The sequence below is a fragment of the Rhinatrema bivittatum genome, chromosome 3 (genome assembly GCF_901001135.1).
Source record: "Rhinatrema bivittatum chromosome 3, aRhiBiv1.1, whole genome shotgun sequence".
Taxonomy (NCBI): Eukaryota; Metazoa; Chordata; class Amphibia; order Gymnophiona; family Rhinatrematidae; genus Rhinatrema; species Rhinatrema bivittatum.
The window spans coordinates 561697773-561709880 of record NC_042617.1 but is presented as its reverse complement, the minus strand read 5'-3'; the positions used below and the strand labels follow the sequence as shown (position 1 = coordinate 561709880).

Below are 12108 nucleotides of genomic sequence, written 5' to 3'. Positions count from 1 at the left end.
GCAAACTGCTGGACTAATTGGAGAAACTGGGAATGTCCCTCGTGCGAGCACGTTTTAAAATTTGCTTACATATGCGCATTAAAACCGGCAAAGTCCTACGGAAGATATACTACTTAGTAGGTTCGCTCAGATAACTTCTTAAAATTCTGAGGATACTTGCGAGTGGTAGGCATATTTTAAATCATCCACATGCAAGGGTGCGCGGGATTTAAAATTCCAGCGTATCTCCACCCGCACGCCGATATGCACGTGTCTGGGCGCACACGCGCTTGTTTTAAAATTAGCCTGTAAGGGTCTTGAGGAATTCATTCCCCCCCCCCGTGCTAGGCCAGGAGCCTGCCCGTGAGCCCAGGACACGTCCAGAACAGGGGTTATATATAACGTTCAGCAGGCAAGTACAGATCTGTGACAAATTCATCTATGCTGCCGACTCCTTCTCTATTTGCAAGCACAAACTAAACACTGCACGTTCACAAAGTACATTGCACCTCACAACGAGAAGCTTTTGAAAAAGGTTTCCCTTGCTTTGTCCTGTAATTTCACATTCTGCACACTTACAGTATGAAATGACTGCAGAGTGTGGCCTGCTCAGCCGCCCCCGCCTCCATTAAGTAGATCGGCGTATTGAGCTGCTCCTCCTTTGCTTTAATTTTGAATCCAGAAATGGTTTTCGCCTCTCTGTTTAGGCCACTTACCGGGGGCTGCAAAAGAGATGCCTCAATAGACATCTCTTCCCTGCCCTTTTCCTCTCGTCTCTGCTATTCTTGGAAGGACGTTTCATTCTCTGCACTGCTGTCCTCAGTCACCTGGCTGGATCCAGTCGAAAATCCACCCCTTAGCATCTAAAGAATGAAAATTCCACAGCAAGCATCAACTGGACTGATGTCCCTTAGGGAAAACAGATTTCTTACTGTGGAATTTTCATTTTTGATACTGTAGTCTCTCTCCCAATTTTAGGGTTTTTTTTTTTTTTACATGCACAGGTGTTTGTTTTTTTAATTGTGAAATAGATTTGTGCATAGGATTCGACTTCATTTCTTAACTTTATCTTTCCCATGGTCACTGACCATCTGGGAGACACCATTCTCTTAGATGTTGTTATTTATCTTAAATGTTTCCGGAACTCCTATTAGCCAAAATGTAGAGCTCACTTTAATGGAGAAGTCATTAGAGGTGGCAAATTAGAAAATAGTCTTCTGGCAAATCTAATTGTTGTATCTAATGAAACAATCCTGGAATCTACTTCACCTAATGCTACTAAAAGTAGCCCCCCTGAAATATATATTCGAGCGGTTTCAGAATGGACTTTGCTATTATACCATTGAGTGTGCATGCGTCAAAATCTGTGCTTCGTTTGCAAATCCAGAGGCTCGGCTAGGATTTTGCTCGGACTTGTGCTAGCTGGCTACGTTTCAAAGCTGGACTCTGGAGGAATTCTGTAGGCTTTGTTGTTGCCAAATAGCCTCCATATTTAATGTGCATGGCCACATACTCACTGTAAGGCAGCTACTGCCATCTGGTTCTCAAGGCGGCTACTTTGACATGTGCGCCAATAAGAAAGTGAAAGAGAGGGACAGAGGGAGAGAAACATAAAAGTTATTTGTTCTGGACTGGGTTGATTTAATGCTATATGTAAAACTATAAAACCACCGATCAGTACCATGTAGCTGGGGAGCACTCGTTTCCAACAAGTTAATTTTACACTGAAGAAAGAGACTTTTAAGAAACGCAATTTAGCATTGCAAGTCGGCCACAGTTTTCAGTGCCAAATTTCAAATATTTCTTTTGTGTTAGAATCTAGTTACTTCTTCTAATAAACATGTGACTCCTTTCAGGCCACTTTAAGTTTGTGTGTAAGTTTTAGGCAGGCATGGAGAAAGGATGTAAGAAAGCATGGAAAGTGGATATTTATTTAATGATTTATAGATTTTTAGGGGGTAATTTTAAATATAACTACTATTGTAGCAATTTTCAAAAGCCATTTACCTGTGTAAAGTGCACTTATGTGAGTAAATCCTATGGACAATTCAGTGGCATTTATTGTAGCAATTTTCAAGCCCACTTACATGGGTAAAGTGCATTCACACATGTAAAACACAATTGTATGAATGTAAATGCTTTTGAAATGAGGCCCATTATATTTCCTCAAATACGATAAAAGTTCTGCAGGAAACAAAATGCACCGTAAAATCCTTATGGATACAAATTCCATGTAAACTAGGGGATAAAACAGCATTAGGGGTATATTGCCATCCACCATGCAGACAATGAAATGCCAACAAAATTAGCAGCACAGTGATATTGGGAGGTTTCAATTACTCCAGTAGTGACTGGGAAAATGTCACATCAGGACATGCAGAGAAGGCGAAGTTCATAGATGAAATAAAAGCTGCTTCATGGAGCAGCTGGTATAGGACCTAAGAAGGGGGAAGGAGAAGCTATTTTAGACCTATTCCTTAGTGAAACACAGGATTTGGTGCGAGAGGTAATGGTTTTGGGGCCACTTGACAATAGTGATCATAACATGATCAAATTTGACTTAGTAACTGGAGGGAGGAGGACACTAAAGAAATCTATTGCGATAGTTTCCCTTTGGAAAGTTGAATGCTATGAGAAAATGAGAAAAATGGTTAGGAAAAAATTGAAAGAAACAGCTGCCAAGGTTTAAGGCATGGACGTTGTTTAAAAATACTATCTTGGAAGCCCAGACCAGATGTATTCCACGCATTACATAGTGAGAGAGGCTATTATAGCTAAAAGAACATTTTTCAAAAAACAGAAAAGGGATCCAAATGAAGAAAACACGAAACAGCATAAGCACTGGAAAGACAGATACAAAGCATTGATAAGAAAGGCAAGGGAAGAATTTGAAAAGAAGCTTGCCATGGAAGCAAAAACTCATAATAAAATCTTTTTAAGGTACATTCAAAGCAGAAAGCCCATGGAAGAGTCAGTTAGACCAGTAGTTCTCAACCTTTTTTCTGTCGGGACACACCTGACAGATGGTTCTCACATGCGTGACACACTGAATACATGATCATCATGGGGCTAAATGTAAACATATACTCTGTATCTATAGGATCTGACCTGACCCCTTAACAATGGCTACAGAACAGAACTAGGACATTTCCCATTCAATTTACCATACAAAAAAGATATTTCTGGTGTCATCTCAGTAACAGCACCATAAACACTCTCTCCTACCAGGTGCAATAGCCCTCCTTATGAAAAAAACAGTAATTTACCACCAATGTATGTTCTATTGAGAAAACACAGCAAATAATATTGATACAAATGCCTACATGCTAGTAAAATACTTCACCTCGGTCACACAAATAGAATCGACCTTCACCAAGTACAAAAAGACCACAAATTACAAATATGAAAACAGAAACTGGAATGGAAACCCAAAAAAGGCCCTCTGCATTCTGTGCAAAACAGAAATATAGCACCTAACAGACTTCCAGGATCTGCAATAATGTACACAAACTAATGCGCACAAAGTTACACCTGCATTATGGAACTCAAACATTATTAACCCTACCTATGAAAAGGCAGCACTGCAAAAATTACACCAGGCCGTAAACACCAATACACCTCCTATTAGGAAAACAGAACAGGCCATGTTGCTATAGATCCCTACCAAGAAACTACAAGCTTGCAGAACACCCTTAGCTGGGTCACACATGCAGAACACAGACAGACCCTCAGCAAATACAGAATAAAGTGACCATAAAGTTAATGTTTTTGTTTTTGCGTTGTTGCACTGCATACAGAGTTTGGCTTCTTGCTGTTTCCAGTTCAGTTTTTGTCTCTACATTTCTATTTATACATTCCTCGAGAAATATAAAATAATTCTAAAACTAGAATATAATGTTTCAAACCAACTGATAAATGGAACATCCAATCATTAAAAATTTTCAAAATTATTAAAGGTTCTCCAAACACCAATAGAATATTTCTAACAGCAGACACATCACATAATACCCAATAATTAAAATTGCAGTTAATCAAGAAAGATAAATTTAAAAAGCCACCTTTACTTACCCTCTCCAGTAACTCTCCTACTCCTTTCCCTTGTAGGCCAATAGCACATAAAGAAGCAGCAAGGGCTGCTGAAGCTCTGTCCTCACGTTCTTCTTCTTTAGGGCCCATGACTAGTCTATTTCACACACACACTTTCTCTCTCTCGCACACTAGTCACTTCCCTGACCAATCTCTCTTTCTCGCGCACACACACACACACCAGTCACCTCTCTGACCAATCTCTCTCTCTCTCACACGTCACCTCCTTGACCAATCTCTTTGTCTCACACACAAACATCACCTCCCTGACCAATCTATTTCTCTCTCACACACACACACACATCACCTCCCTGACCAATGTCTCTTGCTCACACACACACATACCAGTCATCTCCCTGACCAATATCTTTCTCTCCCTCAAACACACACAACAGTCACCTATCTGACTAATGTCTCTCTCGCACACGCACACACACACACACACACACATCAGCCACCTCCCTGAACAATTTTTCTCTCACACCACTCATGTCCCAAACCAATCTCTTTCTCTCACACACACCAGTGACTTTCCTGAGTAGTATCTTCTTGCTCTCACACTTTTTCTCTCTTACTTACACACAAACACATTCTCTCTTACACTTATACACGTGCTGGATCTCTCTGTCTCACTCACCCCCACCCCACATGGCAGCTATAGAACAACGTAGCCGTTATGCTGCTATTAAAAGCAGAGTCCTGACAGGCTAGAAACTGCAGCAGAAATGATCTCCCTGTCCCGCAGTGGTAAGAAGGCAGCACTCAGCTGATTGCTTGTGCTGCTATCACGGCACAGAGCAGTCAGCCTAGAATGTAATTCTATGCTTTTTCTTCTCCCCATCCCAGCTTTTTTTTTGCAGTTTGATTATTATTATTTTTATGTTTTCTTGCTGGTGTCGCACTGGTGAGAGAAGGGGAGGTCAGAGCCAGGCCAAGTGGGGGGGGGGGGGGGGGGGGGGGCAGCGGCACCGTACTCCTGCAGCCCCTAGCAAAGTGGCCAGCCAGCACCGATCTTCAGCTCCGGGTCCAGGCAGCTAATGGATGGCTTTCCCCCAACAATTACATGGCAGGAAATCCCGGCGGCCACATTCTCAGATGACTGCTCTGTGCCGCGATGATCGCAGCACAGGCAAACTGCTAAGAGTAGTGGGGCTGGGGAGAGTCCTTGGATGCAATTTCTGCCACAGCAGCATGCATGCATGGCCTTTTCTTCTTCCTGCGTGCCCTATAAACATCACTTCCTCTTCCGGGCCACAGGGGCGGGAAGAAGAAAAGGTCATGTTTCTGGTGCTGGATTCCACAAACACTGCTGCCATTCCCCTTGGGGCTTGAATGTGCTGGTATCCCGGGCAGGAATGGCAGCAGGGTTTGTCTAGCTGAGGTGAAAGGGGTGGTAAGAGCAGCGGGTGCACAACACACCTGCCAGTGCTTCGCATCACACTAGTGTGCCGCGACATACCGGTTGAGAACTGCTGAGTTAGACTACTAGACAATCAAGAGGTTAAAGGGGCACTTAGGGAAGACAAGGCTATAGCGGAGAGACTAAATGAATACTTTGCTTCAGTCATTACCGAGGAACATATAAGGGAGATACTCATGCCAGAAATTATATTTAAAGATGATGATTCAGGGGAACTAAAATAAATCTTAGGAAACCGGGAAGATATAAAAAGACAAATTGGCAAGCTAAAGAGTAGCAAATCACCTGGACCAAATGGTATACATCTCAGAGTGTTGAACTGAAAAATGAAATTGAAGTCATACTACTAGTAATTTGTAAACTAATTTTAGAATCATCAACAATACCTGAAGATTGCAGGGTTGCCAACATAAAGCCAAAGGTTCCAAGGGTGATCCAGGAAATTAAAGACTAGTGAGCCTGAAATCAGTGCCAGGCAAAATGGTAGAAACTATCATAATGATCAAAATTACTGAACATACAGACAGACATAGTTTAATGGGACAAAGCCAGCATGAATTTAGCCAAGAGAGGTCATACGTCACAAATTTGCTACATTTTGTTTGAAGGTGTAAATAAACTTGTGGATAAAGATGAGCCAGCTGATATAGTTGCTGCGTTCGGTGGTCCGTAGACTAACCCTGCAAACAACTGTCCTTACCTCTCAGGCTGGGCTCCAGCCACAGCAAGGCCCTCTCGTGGCAGGATGCTGATTCTCTCCTGCAGTTCCCATTCCTCTTCGCGGCAGTGTGCCGCCACCGACCCACGACCGGATGCCACCTATAGTCAATGCAGCAGGATGCCAATATATCTCCTGGCTCCACTCCTCCTAGTGCATGCGTGAGCCTGATGTCGCCTGTTTTAAAGGGCCTGTGGTGGGAAAGAGCTGGAGGCACCTCTTGATGACAACATTGCTCAGGCCGATAAAAGGCTCCTGCTGACACTCCATCAACGCCTCAGCAACAGGTCTCGCTACTCCAGCATCCTGTCTCCTGTTCCACATTCCTGTCTTTGGTTTCTGTGTCCTTGTCTTCAGTACTCCAAGCCCAGTGTCCGTGTTCTTAACTCTTCAGCATCTCCCTCGTTGCCCACCTGTTCTTCCCCTTGCCTTCCTGCACTGCTTATTCGTCCCGCCATTCCTTTCGGATGGATACCTGATATTGACCTGTGCCCACCACTGATCACTGCCTATTTCTGGATATGCTTGACCTCCACCTGCCACAGACTATTGTCTGTCCCTGGATATGCTAGACCACTGCCTGCGTCTGACTCCTGCCTGCCACCGGATACACTGACTATTGCCTACTCTGAGCCAACCATCTAAGTGGATCTCTCTACCACCAGCAGAGAACCCACCACCTAAGACCTGCCTTTCCTGGCACCCAAAAGGTTCAACCCAAGGGGCCGTGGGCTGGTAAAGGCAAAGCTCCAGTTAGGCCTCTGCTTCATCTGGGTCTGCCTGCTGACAAGTGAGGACCTGCAGGGAGGAGCCCTGCAGGTTGCATCTATCCTGTCTTGGCTGAAGAGTACACAAATGCAACAATAGTGAATCTGGACTTCCAGAAAGCGTTTGACAAAGTCCCTCATGAGAGACTTCTGAGGAAGCTGAAAAGTCTTGGGATAGAAGACAATGTCCTATTATGGACTGGGAACTGGTTGAAAGATAGAAAACAGAGAGTAGGGCTAAATGGTCAGTTTTCTCAATGGAGAAAGGTAATAGTGAAGTATCCAAGAGATCTGTTCTGGGACCACTGCGTTTTAGCATATGTATAAATGACCTGGAAATGAGAGCAACAAGTGAGCTGATCAAATTTGTAGATGACACAAAATTATTCAAAGCTGTTAATTCACAAGAGGGTTGTGAGAAATTGCAAGAGGTCGGACCTTGCAAGACTGGGAGACTGGGCACACAAATGGTAGATGATATGTAATATGGACAAGTGTAATGTGATGCACATAGGGAAGAGCAGTCCAAATTATAGCTACACTTTAAGAGTCACCAATCAGAAAAAGAATCTAGGTGCCATCATGGATAATACTGAAGTCTTCTGCTCAGTGTACAGCAGCAGCTAAGAAAGCAAATAAAATGCTAGGAATTGTTAGGAAAAGAATGGAGAATAGAACAGAGAATATCATATTGCCTCTCTGTTGCTCTATGGTGCAATCACATCTTGTGTATTGTGTGCAATTTTGATCACCGTATCTCAAAAAAAAGATATAGCAGAATTAGAAAAGGTTCTGAGAAGGACAACCAAAATGATACATATAAGAAATGGAATGATTTCCCTATGAGGAAAGGCTGAATAGGTTAGGGATCTTCAGTTTGGAAAAAAGGGGAGATATGATAGAGGTCTATAAAATAATAATGACTGGAATGAAACAGGTGAATGCAAATCGGTTGTTTACTCTTTCAAAAAGTATAAATGTAGTGGATCCCCCATTCTCAGTGCATTAGCCTTAACTTGGGGTGCTACAGGTCCTGGTTCAGTCCAGACAGGGAGGAAGAATAATCTTCCGGAGCCCCTGGTGATTCTATCCACTCTTCACTCGACGCTAACACTGGAGGTAGAGGACCTCCAACAGGTGCCAAACTGTCCAGAGAAGGAGCAATGAAGCCAATAACAGCAGCAAGGGTACATAAATAGATTCACACCAATATCCAGCCATACAGTTCAGTCAATAATCAAAGTAGGAGAATCTGAAAAAATACTCACTGGAGTCCAAAAGTGGTGTTCAAATAAAATAGGATTTACTGTAACTTAAAAAGAATAATTCAGGCTACAATGCCAAAAATCAAAAATAGCATCAGAAATAATAGCAATCATTATTATAATCAGTTTATCTATCTGGGCTGTTGGCACCCTTCTCACGTCCCTTGCACCATGATTCATGAAAAAGAAATTATCCCCTTGTAATGTGGGTTAGCTAAAATGGGGTTCCAGCATAATAGTGATTAAAAGGTAGAAAAATATCCCCAAACAAGAAAACTACAGGGAACAGTCCCCAAGTACCCAACATCCAAAAACTCCACTTTGGTCAACTCTTCATCTCTGGTATTAATAGGGAAATTCTCAGTAGGGGTTAATCCATTGAGTCCCTATGCCCAAAATATTAATTTCTTCTTATCCTTGCTTCTTCAGATCACTCAGGCAAGAAGATCCTTGCCCCAATCCCCTGGGATGCCGGGCTTAAGCCCTTCCCTTACGACTGGTCACGTTCAAAACTCAAAAAATCTTATTCAGAAGTCCCTCAAGGCCCGCTGCAAACATTGCTAAGCAAAGGCCCATCCAAACACTGGTCAATCTTATCTTGAGACTCAGAGAAAAGCCTCAACCTCTACTCCTCTTCATTAAGATACTAAAGGGATCAAAAAACTTCTCCAGTATAAGTTGAAATCCCAGTGGGATCTCCTACTTCTGCAATTTCTTTGTACGCCCAGGCTCCTTCAATCCTTCTCTCTTTTACTCAACACATAATTAACTTCTGGAATGTGGTGAAAGCTGTTAGCGTAGCTGAGTTTAAAAAGAAGTTTGAATACGTTCCCGGAGGAAGAGTCCATAACCCAAAGAGCAAGTCCAGAGTGATAGAATGCAAAACTAATGCAACTTCAAACACAAGAGGCTTCACAGGCATCCACTTATTACTTCTTTGCGATGTTGTTTATAACAGAAGAAATAAATGTGCTAATTGCTTGCGGAGCTTCCAGGGTTGCTGGGGAGCCATGCTGGAAGCATAAGCTCAGCATTGTAGCCTACGCTTCCAGCATAGCTTCTCTAGCAGTGGTAGAAGCACCCAGCCCAGGGCGAGCTAGGCTGCTACTGCTGTCCAGGCTGAAGAAGTACACTTTAAAGCTGTTGGGAGGGTTAGGATTGGAGTGGTGGGGTAGGGGGGAGAAGGAAGGAGAATTAGGGAGGCCCAGGATGGTTAATTTGGGCTGAATTTTGCCAGGACTGGGGAGCAACTGGGTGGAGGGGAGGGGAGAGGACAGCACCAGCCCTGTAAAATAAGGACATAAGAAATTGCCATGCTGGGTCAGACCAAGGGTCCATCAAGCCCAGCATCCTGTTTCCAACAGTGGCCAATCCAAGTCACAAGTACCTGCAAGTACCTAAGTACCAAAAAAGAAGCATTTTTAGATGTTGGAGGGGTTTTGGGGGCTGCAAGCATGGCCAAGTAGGGCCATATATGTATAGTTCAGGTGAGTAGTAAGTGATAGGGCTACTAGGCCCGCTACCTCCATTTTCTTTTAAACCCGCAGTTAGGCGCTTAATTGGCTATATTCATTTTTTTTTTTTTTTTTTAAATAGCCAATTCAGCTAAAGTTATACAGGAACATGTTCCTGTTTAACTTTAGACCTGCTCTCAGGCACCTCTAGAGATAGCCGAATAACTTGTTTGGCTAAACCAAAATAAGTTAGCCAGAGAAGTTGGTCAGCCCTTCCCCAGAACTCCTCTTATTTGGCTAACAGAATAAGCAAGGGAGATATTCAAAAGTTGTCATTTAGATGGGTAATTTGTGAGTTATCTGGAGTGCTTTTATAAATTACAGGTGCTCAAAAAACTTAAACCTCTACTATACCACCATGACTTTAGAACTGTTCTCCAAGCCATCCTTTTCTCCAAGGTCGACTATTGCAATTCTATTCTGCAAGGTCTGCCTGCTGCTACTACAAAACCCCTCCAATTGCTTCAAAATGCGGCAGCAAGAATACTAACACCAATCGGAGAGAGCACATCACACCTATATTAAAAGATCTACACTGGCTCCCAGTCAACTTTAGAATACTCCACAAATCACTCACAATTATTCACAAATGCATATACCATCAGACCCCTCTTGACCTGATACAACCGCTCAAACTACACACTACGTCCAGACCGATAAGAGACGTTTACAAGGGATCACTTTACGTCCCCCCGAATAAAATGGTACACAGATTAAACTTCAGAGAGCGGGCATTTTCAACAGCAGGTCCCTCCATCTGGAATGCCCTGCCCTCTGACCTCCGACAGGAAACCTGCCTTCTGACCTTTAAAAAGAAACTCAAAACATGGTTGTTCGGCCGAGCCTTTCCGTGCGCCTAGACCATATTTACATCACTGAACTTTAATGTACTGTTTCGTTACGCTTCACATAATCACTCATTAACTCACATAGATGTCATAATTTTCAGAAGTAACCTTAGAGATTGGCTATACTAGCCACCCTCACTCTCTGTATAAAGTATCCTATCGTTTGTATACTTTTGTTTTCCCCTTTTCTTTTCCTAATCCCCAGTTGCTCGCCCTTGTTAAAATGTAATTTTTGACTCTGCCAATATCTGCCTCATATTAATATGTTACTTGGCTATGTTATTGTTAAAACTTTTGTTCGATGTAAACAGAGTTGATTTGATCTGTATCAAGAAATTCGGTCTAGAAAAGCCTTAAATAAATAAAATAAAATAAATAAATGATTTTGAATATTGACTCCATCATGTTTAGGGCACCTTTTCTAGCTCTCTTCCCTTGTGAGGTGAGCAGAATGGACCCTGAAAAAGGATGCTCAGTCAAGGAAAGAACCGCTGAATTGCACTCCTGACGTTTCCAGGTTTTAGACAACCACCTTTATACCATTTCATGAAAAAGAGCTTCCAGAATTTATAATCGTGCTTTATCATCTCTAAATGGTCACCAAAGGACAAGAAGAAATATGTCAGAAAGCTGGTTTTTTGGGTTTTTTTATGAAACACTTATTATTGACTTCTTTTATTGTAAATAAGCCATTGCAGACCAGTTTCCGCCTGATTCTTGACAGAAGGGAACATTGATCCAATGACAAAGAAACCAAGATGAATGCAGATCACGTTCTGCTGTAGCTTTAATTTGCCTTTGCAGACATTGCGATCCAGGCACCCTCTTCTGGTCTGTGCAGGTTTATTATAGTGTCAACCTGCATTTGCCATATCATGTTGTGAAAGGATATTAGTATAGTACTGTATATAGGTGGTTTTTCAGATATGAAAGCATTGCTATCTGCTACCCCCACCACACCATGGAGGTAACTGCCACTGCTTTGTCTACAACTGCTTATTCATCAGAGTTGCCAATGCTTTTTTCACAAAAATCAAAATGAAGTCACATGTATATTATGATTCTTTTCAATAGGGTATACCCTCATTTATGGGCTGGTGCACACTTCCGCCTACCGGCGTTTTTTTAACTTTTAGGTACAACTGCCACTTTGGCTGCCCATTCAAAGTACGATCATAGGGTTACCCATTTTTTAAGAAAAGATCATATTTAACACCGCCGTTTGTTTTTAACAGAAACGGATAATTCATAGAATTTTCTTTTTCAAATTTTTCTTTTTTTTCTTTTTTTTCAAATTTTCTTATTTTTTGAAGATAGTTATGCACATTAGTCTCTTTTCCAACATTTTACTTAGAGAGAAAAGATCCACTTATCTCTTTTTAGTGGAAAAGCAGGAGTCCCCAAAGCTCAACTGCAGACCGCTTTGCTAGCTTGCCCCGCTCTGCTAGCTTGCCCGACACCATTGGTGTTTCGAAGTAAATTCTTCGTCAGGGGCTTAAATGCTGAAAAGA

General features: G+C 42.3%; 1 protein-coding gene across 1 annotated transcript in view; it reads right to left on the bottom strand.

Annotated features, from left to right (window-relative positions):
* The window catches only part of LOC115088654 (interleukin-22 receptor subunit alpha-2-like), a 69936-nt gene that overhangs the window by 38599 nt on the left and 19229 nt on the right, over positions 1-12108 (bottom strand). The window lies entirely within an intron of this gene.